At 35.7% G+C, this 20,396-nt stretch overlaps 1 long non-coding RNA gene across 1 annotated transcript; it reads left to right on the top strand.

Annotated features, from left to right (window-relative positions):
* Positions 1-995: 995 nt before the first annotated feature.
* LOC141276081 (uncharacterized) lies at positions 996-19,148 on the top strand. Its single transcript, XR_012325020.1, has 3 exons — positions 996-1,116; positions 10,116-10,254; positions 19,061-19,148. It is a non-coding gene; the product is annotated as an uncharacterized lncRNA (long non-coding RNA).
* Positions 19,149-20,396: the final 1,248 nt, after the last annotated feature.

Here is a 20,396-nt window from a genome sequence, read left to right as displayed (position 1 = left end):
CAACAAAGAGCAATAAACAATAAAAACTATAGTTGAAAAATTCTCCAGCTGTTCAGAAAAGGAAAGAATCATGTAGACAAACAACATAGCATTTCCTGGAATCAAAACTTGGTTTTAAGTTCTAGCTTTTACTTGCCACTACGCTTTATCTTTAGAAATTTTAAACATTCTTTGCCTTGTATTCCCCATCTGTACAATGGTCATTACAGAAGTACCAGACTTCCTTGGCTAGTTGTGAGAATTAAATGAGATTACATATAATTGCATAGTTATTTAAAATGTGCAATATTCCTTTCCTTTCTGCAAAATGAAAACAACATTATGGTCTAAAAGTCAGTCATTCACTATACTTAATGAATACCTTTGAAATCTTTTTCAGCAAAAACACTGAAAATTTTGGATCGAAATCAGTTTATACTATATTCTGCTTACCTGAATCCTTAAACACAGAATATAGACCAAAATTTAACCTATTTTTGGTGGCTCATTTACCAATACAAGTAATTATTGTACTAATTTGAATTCTGTGATAGCTCAGTGCTTGGCTTTCAACCCTGTCAGCAGGAGGTAAGAGTATCTTTAAAGGCTGCCAAGGAGACATATTGACTATCACACTTCGTTTTAAATTAATGATTGATTTCCCTGAGCCTGTCTTTTCCTTCTTTAAGCATTAATGATGTTTATCAGCAGCCACCAACATTCCCAGTACCTATTACCATTTCTTCACTATTTCTAAAAGGCTAGAGACATTGCACAAGCCAGTGCATCCTGTATGCGCTGTGTACCTGGATCCATCCTTTTTCACTGCAGGTTAAAGTAGCAGTCACACTTCCAAATCCTGTCAGTAATACTGTACTCCACTTACCACCAGGAATGGGGTTTTTATTGTCTGCTGACCAGTAGGTGTTTCAACTCCAGAATCCCATCCTCCATGCCTGCTTGCTAGAACCACTCCTGGTAACAAACTTTTTATTTTGTATTTCCTAGAAGCAGAGCCTAAGACAGGAATTTGGGCATAAATGATGCATTGAAGGCATGATCTTCAGTAACACCTGTAAGGAAATGAAGGAAGCAAGATAGGGAAGAGAAATGAGATGGGCAAGGATGTGTCCTCAAGTAAGCATTCTAGGCCTGATCTATGGGGTTGGTAGAAATTTTTAGGGCACAAATCTCTACCAGATTTGCATCCCCTGGAGCTAAGTGGTCAGCCTGCATTGCTTGTTAGCTGCTCCCAGAACACGGGTAGAGGTGTAGGGTGGTTAACCTTCTGGACAAGGGGGCTGCCATTAGCCGAGAGGTATTCTCCAGAGAAAAGGGGCAGATGTGGAGGTGTCTGCACTGGCTATTGAAGGGGAATCTGAATGAGGGACAAACAGCATCTGCTACAAGTAGACCATTACTTTCATGCGATTTACAGATGGGAAAACTCAGATGTAGAAAACGGAGAGCTTCACTAACCTGCGCCAAGCCTCACATCTTGGAGCTCACATTGAAGCCAGGTTTTTCTCAAAAGAGTGCCTGCTCTCAGCCAACCTTGCATATCGTCTCACACAGGGAAGCAAGGAGACTCACATGGACTGAGGAGAAAAGGAAAGAGTGGAAAAAATGAGGACCAATTCAGGGTAACAGTATGACTAGACTTTATTCTAAAAAGAGGAACGTCAATGAGAGAAATCAAGGAAGTATAGGTATAGAATCGTGCTTAAAATAATTTTACTTCAGTCCTGTTTAAGTTATATCTCTAGAGAACAAGGAGGAACAGGAGGAAAAAACCTAAAGGAAAAATGATGAAAGAAAGAAGGTACAAAAGAGAGGAGGCATTTGAAATAAGCCTAAGGAAAATATATCTTGATTCCAACTATGGAAAAAAATATGTCTATATATACACATTTTTAAAACAGAGTCTCAACATAGCTATTTTAAAAGGGGGCAAGGAAGGGGCATAGGCCTACCAATATAGCACAAGAATTATATAATTTCTGGTTTTCTCCAGCAATAGAAACTACAAATTCGAAGAAGTCTTTTAATTCTTTTGAAAGCTATTTTTAAAATTAATACAAGGCATTACAATGTGCCTATGCTTATTTATAAAATTGCTTAAATCGTGTCTAAACAGTTATTTAGAGCTAACTTAGTATGTGCATTTTCTTTCTAAAGGGAAAGTGTGAAAAAATATTTAATATTAATTTCCAAGTATAGATAAAAAAAGTTTTGAAGACATTGTCTTTTGTCCCCATATAAGTGGTCATCAGCACTCTTTTTATAATCCCTTAGCATTCTTAATCAAACCTTCAGAAGCTTAAATTATTATTGAGCAATTTATTTAGGATTATGGCTTAATTCATGATTCTAAAATGAACGTACTATCAACTTCTAGGAGTAAAATCACAAGTAACAGCATAATCATCTAGACCAAATAGGGCTTGAGCAATTTAAAATACCCAGGATTTGAATGAATTAATAGATAAGAGGATAGATTCATTATGTGGTCAAGAGGTCATTTCATAAAAATATTTTAAATTAAAAAATTAAAAACCTTTTGGTTTTAAGACTGAGGATAAAGTGGATTGGCAAGAATTAAAGAAAATGTTGAGAAAGCCTGAAAATTATGCACCTGATTGAAGGACTAATTAAAATTATCTTGAAGGCACTGGAAGTTTTTATCTTTGAATTTTTCTGTCTGTGGATGAAATGTTCTTTTATTGTTTTCCAAAGGAAAATATGCATAAAAACCTAAATAATCTCTCTCTCTGAGAGAAATTTCAGATAAAATGTGGTATAAAGTTCAGTTTTGTGCCTCATTCATGTCCTTCTTATGCTATCTCTGGACAGTGCATCCAACCCAAAGTGCCATGAATGTTAGAGGCCAAAGGCTACCAGCAGCACCATTCTGAGAATTGCCTTGGGTCTACCAGGTCTATTTAATGCAGAAGTACCTGAAGGCTACACCTTCACTCTAGAGGTGGAGAGTGATTTCAGAATCACAGAAGTCCTATTCTTTTGCCTCAAGTTAGGATTCACTGATACTGCAGATTTCCCCATAGGATCAGATTGTGGCCAGACTTGAGCCAAGATGCTTTCCCTCACTTCTCTACAGGTTTCACCTCTGAACACTTCCTCAATAAACCACCTTCATAAAAGCTCTGCTATCAACCTGTGTTTCTATGACATCAGTCTACGTTGCAGTAGTTCTCAGAGTTTAGTCTGTCCCAGAATCAATCAGGAGGGCTTGTGAAAACACAGATTGCTGAGGCAGTAGGTCTGGAGTAGAACCTAAAGATCTGCATTTCTTACAGTTCCCAGTTGCTGCTGCTACTCTGTGAATACCGTGTTGGCCGCATTGTTCTGTGAAAATCAATCTAAAACAGTGAGGAAAGATTTATAAATTGTGTGCTGCTATCTTTGATTTCTTGAGTAAACTGAACACAATCATAATTTATGGATATAATTTAGCATTTTGATGTATAAAATGATGTTATAGATTAAAAAGTTAAAGCTACTTATGAAAGTTAGGAAAAAGGAAAATGTGATCTAAATTCATTAAACAGTTTTATTCAATAAATATTTAATGAGCATATACTCTGTGTTAGGCAGCTGCAGCCCAGGAGTATAAAATATATGGAAGAGAAACCACCTCCACCCAAGAGGGCTACTGGAGAAGCTGCATCAGGCAAAAGCCAGATTTCGATTAGAACAAAAAGATTTAGAGGTTGAGGATGGAGGGGATTTGTTGATTATTGACCATGGGGTCTAGATGGTAAAGTGACATGGTTTTAATAGATGAGAAGGCATAACAGAGAGAGTCTAAAAAATTAAAATGCCAGACTTCACAGGTATTAAGGTCTGAGGTACAGAAGTTGACCTGGGTTTCTGTTGGTGACTGAGCAGGATCAAGTCCTTGATGAGACTCTTGCTCAATGGCCTCAATGTGTAAGGAGTGATGGAGAGACTGTGAAGAAGAGGGGGAAGTGAAGGTGCACTTGCAGGAATGCAGAGTTCTAGGGCACCTACAGATGGAAGCCTCTAGGGATGTAAATTAACATCAAGCAGTAAGATTCTTTTCTTTACTTCCACCAAAGAAAGCCTTGAGGTCAGAGCTAGGAAGTCTTACTTCGACTATGTAGACACTCTCTTGACAACTGTTGATGGAGATCTACAAGTTGGGGAGAGTCTCCATTGTGTGATTTAATCCTTTTGATAAACAGTCATTACAGTTATCTCCTCCCAGTCTACCACTTAACTTAGAACTTAATGCATCTCTTTTTTGATCAAGAAATATTTAATTTTGATGCATTTAAATGCATCATATTTTTTCTTAACAACTTATGGCTAAGGTCACAAATATATTCTAATGCCTTTGTTTTCTTTACAGTTTTACTCACACGTTTGGTCTTTAATTCATCTTAAGATTACTTAAACATGGTCAGAGATAGGAAAACAATTTTATTTTGATCTGCTGTTAAGCTGATTTTCACATACCATTTGCTCATTAGTCTCTTTCTTACTGACTTGTGATGACAGTTATATCATTTCCAAGTACTAAAAAATATATATCTTTTCCAGGAATATCTACCCTTTACATTGGTCTATAAGAATATTTCTGCATTAGTACCACACTGTTGAATTGCTATACTTCATAAAACATGACTTAATATCTGGTAGCATCAATTCACTTTGTTTGGTCTGTTTTTCAAAATATTTGTAACTATTTAGGAACTCTTTATTTTTCCTTGCATGTGTGTTTGTTGATTAATTATTCTTGCCCACAAGGCCCTTTTATTCTCTTGCAAGCCAGAGTCATCTTTGTAGAAATAAGAAGACAAAAATAATTAAACTCTAGGCTTGGGGAAAGAATTGGAAACATAAAATGGGATAGAGCTAGGAGATATAGGATTTTGGCAGCAGCCAAAATAAACTATTGTGCACCCAACAGAGCAGCCTGCAGGGACCATAAAGTTGGGACATATACTAAGTTGGAATGAAAGTATCAGATGATCTGTAGAAACTAGAGAGACAAGACAGTCACCATCAGTGCTTCTGAATGGTGTGTCCATCTTTCTCTTGGAAAGATTGATTTGACTTCTCCATCAACTAACTGCTGTTGTTGAACTTCTTGCTTTTGCTGAACATACTTGCATTTTGCTTTATTTTTGTTCTAAAGTTCTTGAACCTTATCTGCTGTACTGTACACTAATATTTTTCAATATATCGTTGCATGTGCTTCTTTATAAAGCAGGATACAAAAAAATAAGATACAGGAATGAAAGACAAAGAAAATAAATACCTAAATTATCATAGAGAAAATTTTTAAATCTTCTAAATGAAATAAAACTACAACTGAATAACTAGAGAGAAATGGCATGTTTGAAGATGAGAACACAGTAATGCAGGTAATAATTATCACCCAAATTAATCTAAAAAATGTAGAACTCACAACAGAATATTATGAATTTTAACAAAGTGCTTCGAGAATAAGTGTGAAACTTCTTGTCTATGAATCTAAACACATGCACAGACCAAGCTTGAAAGATGCCAGACTCAGAGGACTTCACTAAGGCCCCATGTTCCACAGACACAACCTAATGGAAGCATCAATATTCCTGTGAGAAAGAGATTTAAATCTTCATTACTTACCATTGAGATACCTGTGACTTGAAGAAGCAAGTTTACTTATTGAAGAACTATTACTGGGGACTCTGGAAACCAAAGAGATCTCCTACAGTTGGCTCTTCCTCTGATGACTTCTTTCGAACAATTACAGAAAATTCTTGATGCTACAGGAACCAGCCCATCCATGTAAGCACCACAGGCATCCACAAAGGTAACAAACTATATTCCACCAGAGAAGCTGTTGGAAGAGTTGAATATCTCATTCAGTCACTGCCCATACTCCAGTAATTGGAAGTAAATGGCCTCAAAATCCACACTTACACAACAAGCCACAGGCCAAGGGTTGCCACCAGAAGCTGGAGAAGGCAAGGGCCAGATTTTCCCTGGGAGCCTCCAGAAGGAACGCAACGCTGACAACACCTTGATTTTGGCTCAGTGATACCAATTTTAGATTTTTGGCATCCAGAACTATAAAGGAATAAATTTTTGTTGTTTTAAATTACCTATTTTGTGGCAATTTGATACAGCAACCACAGGAAATAAATACAGGGTCCACCTGAAAAATTCAGGATACTCTCCAGTCTCAAAGTCCTTAATTATGTTTTTTTTTTTCCATATAAAGTAATACTTACACTTTTTCTGTATAGGTTAGTATTCACAGGTTCCAGGAATTAGGATGTAAATGTCTTTTGGGAGACAATTATTCAGGGTACCACAGTAGTCAAAATTATATTTTGGAAATTGTCCTACATTTGTTTTTTGTACTGTCCTTGTCTGTTTTATAAGCTTCCTGAAATTCTGAAATTTGCTAATAACTACCTTCTCTATGAATAGCTACATTAACTTATTAATAATCAGGAAAAAAAATTTGCAGCTTTGCAAATTTGACAATGAAATTTCACTTTAGCCCCATTCCAACTGAAAAAGATTAGGAAATTTAATAATGCCAAGGCAGTCAAGGGTTTGGGGTAATGAAAATCCTCATGCACCACTGATGAAGTGATAAATCACTGCAGTTATTTATTTATTTATCTATTTGCGGTACGTGGGCCTCTCACTGTTGTGGCCTCCCCCATTGCGGAGCACAGGCTCCGGACGCACAGGCTCAGCAGCCATGGCTCACGGGCCCAGCCACTCCGCGGCATGTGGGATCCTCCCGGACCGGGGCACAAACCCATGTCCCCTGCATCAGCAGGCCGACTCTCAACCACTGCGCCACCAGGGAAGCCCCACTGCAGTTATTTTTAAAACAATTGGCACCCTTATAAAATTAAATATGTAAAGAAGTTTGGCATATTACTTTCATTTCTTGCATAATGCTGTAGAGATATGTTCAGGGAGTCAGGTTCAATGGTATTCATCACAGTATTATTTTTGTAGCAAAGACTAGGAGGCAACATAATTGTCCACATTAGGGAAATGGATAATGAAAGTATTTTACATGCATTCCAAAAGTATCTACTAGATATAAAAATACACTTTGAATATATACACACACACATATATATATGTATATACATATATATATAGGCAATAAATTGTTAAAATAAAAAATAATTAAAGACCTGTTGCGATTTATATCATATGGCTGTATGATATAAATCTCATAGGAGGCAAGCAGGGAAGGAGAAGGTATGGAATGTAAAGTCACAGATATTATAGGGTATTACATTAGTTAGGGTTCTCCAGAGAAACAGAACCAATAGTATCCCTATCTATCTATCCATCCATCTCTCCATCATCTATTAAGAATTATTATAAGGAATTGGCTCACATGATTATGGAAGCTGAGAAGTCTTAATAAGTGTAGTTGGCAAGCTGGAAATGCTGAAGAGCCACTGGTTCCAGTTTTAGTCTAAGTCCAAAGCAGGATAAGACCAATATCCCAGCTCAAAGTCAGGGAGAGAGAGAGAATTATTTTTTTTTTATTCAGCTTTTTTATTCCATCAGGCCATTCACTCATTGGATGAGTCCCAATCACATTGGGGAGAAAAAAATCTGCTTTCTTCAGTCTACCAATTTAAGAGTTAATCTCATCCAGAATTACCCTCATAGATACATCCAGAAATAATGTTTAACTATATATCTGGGCATCCTCTGGCCCAGTCAAGTTGACACATAAAATTAACCATCACAGGTACCACATTTGAGAAAAATAAAATGAACTGATATGAGATAGTGTTGCATATGTTTGAAGATAGAGTGCAAACATGCAGTAAAAACAAACAAAAAACAAATATATGGGGAAATAAAAAGAGAGATGCATGTGATAAGTTTCTTCCAGAGTTTGGTAGAGCAGGGATTCAGAGATGAAAAGTGAAGCAACTGATAGGTTCCAGCTTGCCATTTAATAGTGGGAAGCATATCTAACCCCATCTTGGTTATCTGTTAGTGAACTTTGTGAGACTTGAGTACTATGTTTTCCCTTCTAGTTAACAATTTGCTCAGTACAGACTAATTGATCTTATCTAAGAACTACCAACCGAGGAAAGATTAATGTTATGTTACAGATTGATCTATCCTTGCTTTTCATTATTTTTATCATGATTGGAAATTTTGCAATCATTCTAATGAATACTTTGCCCCCCAAAGAACTAACTATCCCTCTATACCCCAATCTTCTACTCTTCTGTCCTGTCTACTTGTAACAAGGCATACAATAAAACTAGAGTTGCTCTTTCTTCACCTCACCCAACATCAGCTGGTGTATTTGAGGGTAAGAGGGACAGTACTATCTATGAATTATTTTAATGCATCCTTTTTCTAAAAATAAGCCATCTTTACTTCTGAGATCACCCTGGGATAAAATGTGCCAGCATAACTTTGTTCTCTTTAGCTTCTTCCTAAGAAAGATATTATATTTTGTGAGATTTTACAGGCTCTTATATGGTATTTTCCTGGCCTGGTAATTTGCAGTAATGGATATTCAAGAAACCAATTTATACAGCTCACTGATGTAAGTTGTAACAAAGTCTGGAGACATATGAGGACACATTTTCAGTAGGCTTTTGAAAATGTGCTGACACATTTTAGGAGTGCATCTGTTTTTGCTTGCAAAAACTCACATTTATGTGTGCAACATGAGAAATAGAATGCACAAACAGGTGGTTTTAAATGGTTTTAAATCCTCAAGCAGAATTTAAATGGAGACACTCACAACCTTATTGGAGCCTGTTGAAAATTCTTCCAAATCTCACATTTAAACCAGTGGCAAATGTCTTGGTATTCCTGATATCTGTGACTTTATTCTTCCATTTGAAATAGCACTTGATAAGAAGAATTATGAATAGCTTTCTGACTTTACTAATGAGGTACTGTGTGAAATTGAGTAAGCTATAAATCTTTACACTTTAGTGTGTTATACATTAACTAAAAATAACATATCAATCTCAGAGGGAAATCATATATATGTAGAAATCTACAAATAATGTATAAAATTATGCATTATAAAAGCAACATTAGGCCTTTAGACACATCCATGTGAACATTAAATGAACACATACACACATATCAAACATTTGTTTAAGGTTCTACAGTGGATCAGATATTCTGCTAATCAATAGAAATCAAAAACAGCTAATAATAGTTCCTGCATCAAAGCATTACAGCCTAATATAAAGAAAGATATTCAAATAGACACTTTAAGAATTTCAGGTAAAGTGATAGAGATGTGGAGAGGACACTGAGAGTCACAAATAAGAATATCATTTTAGAGAAAGGAGGGCAGTGTACAATGTATAAAGGACAGTCAAGAAGTCAAGACAGGGAATTCTCTGGCAGTGCAGTGGTTAGGACTCTGCTTTCACTGCCAAGGGCCTGGGTTCAATCCCTGGTCAGGGAACTAAGATCTCACAAGCTGTGTGGCACAGCCAAAAAAAAAAAAAAAGTCAAGACAGGTATTATTAGAAAACTGAGTTTGAACAGAATTCAGAAATATATATATGGTCTCTGTGTGTGTGTGTCTTCTCATGTCAAATGAGAAGAAATGGCATTCATACAGAAGGAAAATTGTAAACTAAGGTAACATTAGGAATGAAGGGAAGGAAGGACTATCTCTGGGATTGGGCAAGATGATAGAGTTTACAAGACCAAGTGAGAGATAGGGAGGAATCAGTGATATATCCAGATTTCTGACTTGGGTTATTATATGGATGGTAATGCCAGTGACAGAGTTAAGGAGTATAGAAGATTCAGTAGCTTTGCATCAGAGGAGACGATGATTTTTGCTTTAGACTAAGACAAGTTGGATCTATCTGTGGGTCCTTACAGTGAATATGCCCAGTAGGCAGTTAGATCTATGTATGGGTTTGGAGCTTAGAGACCTAAAACTATAATCATCATGGCTTCTCAAACAGAAACATATATGAGTATTGCAAAGACTTTTTTCCCCATTTACAGAGACCATGGCCCCAATCCAGATCTACTGACCTACATTTGTGGGACAGGAACACAAGATCACATTTTGAAAACTTCTTTCTGTGTTTTTATATACACTTTAAATTTAGATCCCCTCATCTGAGTGATGGTTGAAGTCACTTGTGTGGAGGATACTGCCAAGAAGACAAAGGACTGCATCTGGAGGATGCCAGATTAAGATACAGGCAAATAAATAGGATTAATGAAGAGAGGAAGGAAGATTTTAAGGTAAGAAGATAATTAAAGACTAATATATGCTGATTTCAAGAAATTATCTACATATTCAAATGCTACAAAGGTCAAATTAAAGAATTAGAAGTCGTATATCGAATTGGGCAATTAGAAGTCCACTAAGAATTTTCCCAGTTCTGACTCTGTGAAGTAACGTTCAGAGGGGGTCAAATATTAGATGCAGAAAGGGGAATGTGGAGGTAATGTGTGTGTGTCGGGGGGTGGTCAGAGGGGACCAGGATCAAGGAAGAATTCTTTAATATAGAAGAGTCTTGGGCATGTTTGTAGCCTTGGGGAATTAATTAGTAGACATAGAGAAGCTAAAAATAAAGGAGAGGAAAACCAACTGATGCAGTAAGATTTAACAGAAGTGTTTGAGGAGAAATGGTTAAAGAAGTTCTACCATGAAATTAAGCCTGTGTAAATATTCACTAAGACTATTAGTGTATTTGGCTCTGTAGATGGTAGTATGGTAGTATGTCCCCCAAACCTGTTAGATTGTATCCCTGCCTTCTATGTAGTTACACTGTGGAGTCTTTAACACTGATTCTGACTAAAAAATAAAATAAAGATACATATAGCCTGATTTATAAGTTAAATGATAAAGTTATACCTTGACTAGATTGTAGGTGTGGTTTGTTGAGAAATGTTCCAGGTCTCCAGAATTTGGGTACAGATACAGACTACAGTGAATATAAACTCACATCTCTTTTTGAAATATCTTCATTTATTTTCAAAGCAAATACTAGCAGATATACATATATATATATATATATATATATATATATATATATATATATATATATAGTTCTTGAAAAAAGAGTTCTATTTCTCATGGCACCTGCCATTTGGTAGATCTCATTAGCGTAATATCATTTGGATGCATTTATATATTCATGGCACAGCCGACTGAACAATGAGAAGTATTTGAATTGCTCTTCATTGAAAATATTCTATCAGTGTGACTGTCAGAGTGAATGAATCTTTACAAACCATATTAGCAGTTAGACCAACTAGAAGTAAAGTAAATCAAGTGGCATATACCCTAGCCTAATATAAAGGAAGTAATATTTGTTTCTGAATCAGTTTTTTATGTTAATTTATACTAAAAGGTGGAAAATCATAAATCCTCACTGTTATTTCCAAGAGGACATAGTCACAGAAGAAATATAAGAATGTATCTAATTTCAAAATTTTGTGGTTATTTTACATTTCATGTACATATGTCTTGCCTCCCCAACTAAGTTTTAAAATCTGTGGTGGCAGGGAAAATGTTTTTGAAAGTAGGTGTCTGACTGAGAGCTCTTGGAGGACTCTTAGTCATCATTTTATCTGTTTACTAATTACTTTAGCTGGTGCATAGACCTCATTGCTGCATTTAGGAAAAGCATGAACAAATGGCATAATTAATTTATAAATACACTGACGTAATTGTTGCTAATTTAAATACTATTTCCTGATGTACCCTCGTTTTTGCCATTAATGTTTCCATGGAGCAAAAGTAAACAATTACAGCAACCTGAGATGTGTTGTGTATCTGGGGACTTCTACTTTTTTATAAAGGTAGAAGAGTGTAAAATAAATAAATAAAAGCACTGATATGACATTTAGACCTTCTTAACCAAGCAGAGTGACAACTCAGAACCATAAAGGTAAATGGACATAATGTGAAAACTACTGATATTTTCACTTTCATCTCTTAGTATGAGTCTTTGTAAAAGTTTTTAGATTGTATGGAAACCTGGGAATTGTCTTCCCTTTAGTTTGTGTCTGGGAAATATCACAGCTGTTCATTAACATATGAATTTAGCAGAGATTCAAAATTCCCCAATCATTGTTATCTCTGACTATATTCTTTGTTGTAAAGGGAAGTGAGTTGTTATTTTATTTATCTGAAGATTGCACTGTGTGTCAGTAAGATAAGCAAAGTGTCAGGAATAATCATACCAAGTGCTATCTACCACAATAGCATCCAATTATGCTCTACGTGTCTTTCATGGAGAAAAAAAGTGAAGGAGTTTTTAAATTACTTACCATGACTTGATGAGTTGCGCATTTTAATGAAAATTGCTTAAACTCTGAGTAAGATCATTAGAGATACTAATAAGATAGATTTCAGGCCTGTCATATGTCACAGCACATAGATTCCAGGAAAATTCCTAGAAGGTAGAAAAATTTACTTTAGCTTTCAGAGTCCAAAGAGTTCACATTAATTTAGGTGAAACAAGACATAAATATATATAAATATCAAAGAGCTAACATTTATCTCTGGGGATTTTCATATCTTGGAGGTTAAGAAATGGGCTTCCTTAGTGAAACTGTGAATAACTCTCTGGGGAGACACCTCTCTGCTTGCCTCTTCCTTCCTTTCCATAGTTCCCTCTGATTTTTCTTTTTCCCTCCTCACCTCTACCACAGACAGTCTAATATAAGTTCAGGGATGGTTACAGGACTATGTTCTGGGAAGCATAACAAAACTAACCAGAACTATTACATAAAAGTATGTTTATTAATAGATACAGAGCCAAACAAAGCAACAGCGTTTTTGTTTTTTCCATTCTCTTTTATGGGGAAGTTGCATTCTGCCAAGGCAAGTGCAGCCTCTTAGAAAAGTAAGTTTAACAGAGTGTTAAAGGAATAAGAGAGAATAGAGTAAAATATCTATTTTAATACAAGATTTTATTTCAAAAAGATATCACTAGAGGGAAAAGGAAAAGGAAAATGATGAAAGGAACTTATTTCCCATTATATACATTTATACATTCAGTGTGTACTTACTCTGGCAATCTGAAATATATGGCTCTATTTTAGCTTTTAGTTTATAATTATTAACCTCATTCTAACAGTATAAAGCCTGTGAATAGTCTGGATTGAATACATCGCACCCCTACAGAAAAAAAAGCAAATTCGTTAGTCTGAATTCATTAGCCTGAAATTTCATATGTTCTCACTCATATTTCTAGTAGGACCCTCACACCACATGTTCACCTAGATATGATTACTCTCCACAATTGGTGGGTTGAGCCAAGGGACACATTTTCAAGAATTTTACAGTCTAGTTCTTAAACATTTTTAGCTTGACATAGGCCACAGTGGAGGTATTTGTACCATGGAAATCGGCAAATGCAACAAATATTTGTTTGTTTTTTCTTCAAAGAGCCAATGGTTAAACATTTGGTAACATACCCCTGCTCAATTCTTTAAACACCCCTGCACTCTTCTGGCCATGTGCCTGTGGCATTCTGTTTTGTCCCTGGATGCCTCCTTTCTATCTTTGTTGAATTGGATCTGCAGTGTCCATCTTTCCCAAGATCCCACTTAATTGTCCTATTTCTGGCTCATATTCTCTTCTCTTGATACCTTCTTTCTGTCTTTTGGGATGATCTACATCTGTGGCACATGCAGCCTAAGTTCCATGCTGTCATCAGTCCTTCTTATTACAAGTCCTAACGTTTGGATCACTACAGCTTACCCTTCCTCTGTGACTGCTCAAAATTCAGCAGTAAAAAATGTTCAGATTTATCAAGTCACTTTTACTACTCTTCGTTTCTTATTTGGTAATGCCTAAACATGTATAGGCTAAAGCAAACTGTAGAAATTCTAATCTAGTGAGAACAGATGTTTTCTAAGTATGAAACTATGTCTCCCCTTCAAAATTCCTTTTATAAAGTTTGCTGTGTTGATGTGGTGGGAGGAGGTTACTCAGGTAAAGAATTTCTAGTGTAAATGCTACCAGGATGCTACTTTTGCAAAATGCTACTTTTGCTCTCTCCTTAGCACTACCTCATTTTGTTTAGAGCTACTTCCAGTTGGCCTCTAGGAAAGCTACTTAGTGGCAGCAGGTGAATGTTAAAAGACAAGCTTAGACTGTTTTCTTTTAGTTTAAATGTTACATGTTCACCATCATGAAAACTTAATTAACAAACATATACAAATATTTCTTAAGTTTTGTATATTTTGAGTGTCTAAATTTAACCAATATAAAACTAGTTCATTTACTTATTTACTTTTTTCTCAACAAATACATAAATATTAATTGTGTACTCTGTACCTGGAGCTGGAGACGTAGTAGGGGCATAAGAAAGTTCCATGCTCATATGGATTCCATTATGATAGGTGAGAGAGACAACTGTCAACTGAAAAAATATGTAAACACAGTGATAAGTGCTATAAAGAACAATAAAGCAGAATAAGAGAATTAAGGACACTCAGTATTTAGATATAGAATAATTTGCTTCTAAAAGTAATCTTCATAATAACCTGTTCTAAAATATCCTGTGTAACAGGCAGTTTCAATCTGTTAACACCTCTCTGCTAAAGCCTCCTACAAATGTACGCAAGTGCTTTGCTAGCCTACATAGCTGCCATTTACCAATGTTGCCAAAATTTTCTATATGTAGTCTAACATCTAATCTTCCTGACATTCAATATTTAGGTGTTATTACTCCTGTTTTGCAGATGTGGAAAGTAAAGTATTTTTTTTAATGTTTACCAGGTTACCTATCAATCAAAGTACTGAACCACCATTTGAAATTAACTTAATTCTGTGTGATACTATGTTCCGTATCTAGCTAATGAATTTCATCCAATTAAAAAAGAAGGGGCCTGTTTAAACACACACACGCACACACACACACACACACACACACACAATTACAAATATGGTGATCAACTAAACCTTAGTATGTGGTGGAATAGTATCTCAATAAATTTATTTATGTGAATTTTCCCCCATCTATATTTATTTAAACCTGTGACCTTCCCTCTGTTCCCTTAGGTAAACTGTAAGTCTTCTGTCTTCTTAAGAAGATGTTCTTAGAGCTAAACACAGTTAAATAAATTAAGCCCGTCATTTTTGATGTTCAAAATTCAGGGTCTAGGTATAGTATTAAAATAGTTTTAAAGTCTTCCTGGCTAAGTAATCCCAGAAAGTTTTAAAGTTTTAAAGTTCTATCAAATAGTAGAGAGTCCCTGTACCTTACTTATAGCAAAAACCTGAAGGCACAGCAAAAATTCAATTCCCCCATGTCATGAAATGACAATGGGCTAGACAGCCTCAGTTTTATCTGCAGCCCTGATTCCGTGTGTGCTGGAGTATGGTTTTATAAAGATGGTAAAGAGCCTCAAGCAGCCTGAAAGATTTCCAGGCAACCTTCAGTGTGGTGCAGAAGTGGTTGAAAGAAAACTGGACTTAGAAAAGGCTTGCATTCAGGAACAAGGAACAAACACATCAGCAACCCTGAAGATGAGGTAGGGACAAGGATGTTTTATGAATGCCAGCATGTAGAGATGACGCAGTTCAAGGAAAAGGCATTCTACCCAATGCCTTGGTGTGTTGGGTTGCACCCTGCAGGCCTGCAAGCCTTGCACTTGCCCAGCATTGAGAGAGAAGGAAGAGCCCAGAGTTAGTGACAGAGACATCAATGGTTTAATGGATTGGGGGATCTTACATGTCTGAAGCAAGGTCCTGAAGCAACACTGCACCATGTGGCAGATGGCTGGCAGGACATGGTATCAGTCTTTGCTGCCGGGGGAGGGTGAATGCTACCCATTATAGGGGGAATTGACGTAAGGTTGGCTTATAGGTTACCAGGGAAACTAGCAGAGGGGCATGTCCCTCATTACCACTTTGATAAGCGATATTCTGATCTAAAGATATTTTGATCGAAAGATTAGAGCAGTCACTAGCTGGGGCCAGGGACAAGTATGTGGGAAGGTCAGTCACCTGAGTAGGATGTAAATGAAGCAGGCGCCAGACCAGCAGGGATGTACAGAGAGCAAGAGAACAGCCATCTTGGGTGGCCTGATCATTCACTTGGGGTAGCAAAGGCTATCTGGATATAGATGCAGCTCAATGCAAGTAGGTGAGAGTGTGAGTGCTGGGGGTATTCTGGATGGACAGAACTAGGTTCCAGACACCTGATGGAATGAAGCCTTGGAATAGGACACTGAATTGCGTTTTTGAAATGTAATATCACATTCTTGCCAATTTAGTTTGGTGGACAAAGTTTGTAGCCACTACAGAGGGGGTGTAATCTTAGAATTAAAACATTCTAAAATATTTAAGAGTTAGAAACCACTCTCTTTACATTAAAAGATAGGGACTTATAACAACAGCCTATAGCAGAAAATAAAACATTTTATTATTGGTAGATGTGATAGGTAAAAAGAAAAAAAAAAGAGTAATACCTCCAGCTTTTGGACTGTAGAACATAAGAGTGGGAATCCCAAAGTACTGTTTAAAACTTGGGGAAGGGAACAGTGGTGTCTTGTATTCAAATCAAATGCTGGACTTGAATTAGCTTAGATTTATGTAGGATTTAACACAGAGGAGATTCAGAAATGGACAACACAGAGAAACTTAAAAAAAATTGCTGACCAGAACCTGTATAGAAATATTATCAGGGGGTGCCAACTGGTGCCAATTGCTAAATAATTAATCACAAAAATACCATCATTGAAAATTAATCAGGTTTGGTAGCATTTATGTATTTCCTGTTTTACTAATTGAGAATTTTTGTCATTTTATTAAATAATAGAAGATAACATAAAGCAATACTCTGTGCATTCACACTTATGACACACTTCTCTTTCCTTTTACCTAGTTATAAACTATTTTTTCTAATCATTGTCATTAGACAGAATTAGGTCCTAGAGTCCAAAATGCTTATTTAAATAAGATAATTTAGCCATTTATTCCTAAAATTTGATGCTCTAGAAAAATATGGTAATGGTAAGCATAGGTTTCAGAGACCTCTTTTGCATGGTAAAAAGTATAATTTGATTTGAGACAAGTTTGTCATGTGTGTTGCTTTTTACATGAAAAGAAAGAATGTCTCTGTCTTTCAGTCTTCAATTTCCAGTGTCGTCTTTTAGAGCGGCAATTCCTTGCAAAATGTAAGTCTCAAGCTACACTGAAGAATCTATTTTTATAGAAGGAAATATCCTTCTGTATGATCCTCAAATGAAAAGCTGTCATCCATCTTCTGAATAGGCTTTATCCCGCCTTCAATGGCTAGTTTTTGAAACTGCTGATGACTAGAAGCAATTCTTTATAACTCCCTAAATAAAGACATCAGTCTATCACCAAAACACAGTACCTGAGCTGGAAGGGGCAGCTGTCTCCAAGGTGGGGGTGGGGAAGAAGAGCACTTACCAGCTTAGTTAAAAGCTGCTCAGTGTTATTATTGAGTGTGTGTCAATGTGATGTGTCCTTACAATTTAAAATGCTGCTTCAAGCAAAAGTTTTTTCTTCTTTTTCTTCTTAATTTATGCTATATTAACCTAAGTATATAAACTCTTCTGTGCAAAAGATTCTTACCCTACCATCAAAGGTAATTAAAGTCGAAAACGAAACTTCAAAGCCAAACTGAGAACTGAATCTTAAAATGATCAGTTCATTTTAGGATTAAAGAAAAAGCATTATTCAGAGTTTCTTAGAGAAAAGCAAAGGTGAAACAAAAAAGTCTATAGTTCCTCATCCACATAGCCTACCCTCCCTCACCCTGACCTTGCCTCTTTATTGTACTCTTTATGTGAAATAGGATATATTGTAATTAGAATCAGTGAAAAAGTACAGTGTGATAAGCTATTCAAAAGCAAATGGATAGAGTGAGAATTCATCTTTCACGTAGCTTATGTATTTTCTTCATAGGTTCCCTTCCTCCCTTGCGCTGCTTCTTGGAAAGATTTAAGGATCGTATTCTTTCTATGTTTTGAAAAATCATAAAAATGCACCTTAGTATAGATCTTTTAAAAATCTGTTTTTGCTGGGCATTTTAGTTCGGCTTCTATAATATGTAAAATCATGCTCTTCAGTCCTAGGAAATGTTCTGGAACTATTTCATTGAAGATTTCCTCTCTTTGATTTTCTCTTTTCTCTTTGTTCACTCTGTTAGATGGGTCTCCTGATATTCCATTTGTTTTTTTACCCCATTTAGTGTCTCTCTCTCTTTGTTTCTCTCCCTTCCGTCTGTCTGTCATACATACACTTACACATACACATACACACACACGCGTACACACACAAGATGTCTTCTCTTTTAACCTTGGTTATGAAATGAAGTATCAGTAAGATATTTGATAGCATGGTCCTTTTCCACTCTTCCCCTCACTTTTTGTGGTAGGCCATAGATAGATAGATAGATAGATACAGATTTTAATCTGGAAAACTCGGGTTTCTCCATCGAATGATTTTCTATAATTCTCTGATAATGTGTTTATTTCTGGAGCTCATGTTAATTTATCAGAACTCCTAATTAGATACCTAAATTCATTGACTTTTACTTATCACATTTCCTATGACATTCTCTTTTTGTTCTCTTTCCTAGAAAATTTTCTTGACTTCTTTTAAACATTGTGTTGAATTTTCAATTTCTACTTTTGTATTTTTAACTTTTAGGAGAGCTTTCTGCTATTTTCTGATTATATACCTTTCTTCTGTAATAACTTGTTTTTATTTCATGAATGTAATATCTTATCACTTTGTAAATTGTGTGTTGATTCTTTCTTCTCTATTATTTCCATTTCCAACTAGGTGTTTTTATTTGTTGTTGTTTGTTTGATTTGATTTATTTATACTGTCTTTCAGACTAGATAATCCAATGTCTATTCTGTTAATATTTGAGAGTAAAGCACCGAAATTTAATGATAAGATCTGTGTATGGATACATGTGTCAGAGAACTTTTAAATTGTAATTTTTCGTGTGGTAAAATTGTGGGGTGATCTTGTCATTCTACAGGGAGAATTATCAAATATGAGTATTGGATACGATTTTTTTCTTGGTATATTTGTTTCCTTCAGATATAAATACTCCTTTTTCCTGCCCAGTGAAACAAATCTATCTACCAGAGTTCTATAACCACAGTAAAGAAAGTGAATCAGAGGAGAGGATGAGTCTCACCCCTCAATTTGTATTATAGCCATTATTTGTCCAGGTAATGCATGTGTGTGTATTTACATATCTATATAGTTATATATATGACACATATGAAAATTACCAACCTGAGAAATGTAAATATAAAATACCTGCATCTATACCAGCATAGTCATTTTCTAAAGTTACGTTTTTCCTTATACAATGTGACTGTACTTTTTGTCAGCTAAAGAGGAAGTGTAACCATCCAGAAAAATTGCTGGCCTCCTAGAAGTGTTTCCAAAACATGACTGTGCATTAGAATCAACTGGAGGGTGGTAGTGTACTATATTTGACTATTTCCCAAACCATGCTTACTAGGTCAGAATTTTGGGTTCTGAGGCTCTGGGATCACCTTAATTATCATAATTTTTATTTTACCCACTCTTTCTGATGCAGCTGAACCAGTGAGAAGCATATCGTAATAAGTGGCCAGTAGTAAAGAACTTATAAAAATAAACTATCAGAAGTAAATTATCACAGCAGTAAAAAGCAATAAATTGGGAAAATTTCCTTCTTCCAAATTCTAGTTCTTTAAATTGGGATTCTTCTAGGAAGTGTTTATTTCTGCACCAAACAACCAGAGTAAAAAAGGAGAAAAAATGCAAAAGTTTATTTTTCTCCAGTGAAGAGCTCTGAGAAGCATCATAGTGAAGAACTGTGAGGATGGATTTATCAGCTCAGTCATTGGTCAATGTGATCAAAATGATGAGAAAACAGGACTTACAACCTAGGTCATTGACCCCATGACCAGGCAATTTAAATTATTGTTCATAGAATATCAGGAGAACTTACATGTATATTTTAGGCTAGTAGTCAATAACTAAAGTCAATAGACAAGTATTTTCCAAACTTGCTTAATCCTTAATATCACCTGGTATATTTGTTAAAAATAAAGATTTCTAACCCTAATAAAAATTACTACACCTTAGAATTTAGACTATATAATATTCATGAAAATCTGTATTTTTAGCAAATGCTTCATGATTTTTAAAAACAGGCATATTTGGATAACCTTGTGCTAGGCTCTCAAATTCATGATGTCAGGGACATGTGCTTTTTTTTTTTTTTTTTTTTTTAATCCTGGGATTCAAATTGCCTGACCCTGAAGCATTCAATGCATAATTATGGGTAAGTAATTTTTTGCCAAGTAGTGTAAATTGCCCTCTAATGGAGAAGTTTATATTTAAATGTAAACGATTTATATTTATTGTCTAACTGAAA

This window comes from Tursiops truncatus, chromosome 12 (genome assembly GCF_011762595.2).
Source record: "Tursiops truncatus isolate mTurTru1 chromosome 12, mTurTru1.mat.Y, whole genome shotgun sequence".
Classification (NCBI taxonomy): Eukaryota; Metazoa; Chordata; class Mammalia; order Artiodactyla; family Delphinidae; genus Tursiops; species Tursiops truncatus.
Note: the sequence above shows the minus strand (reverse complement) of the source record. Positions and strands in the feature narration are given on the sequence as shown.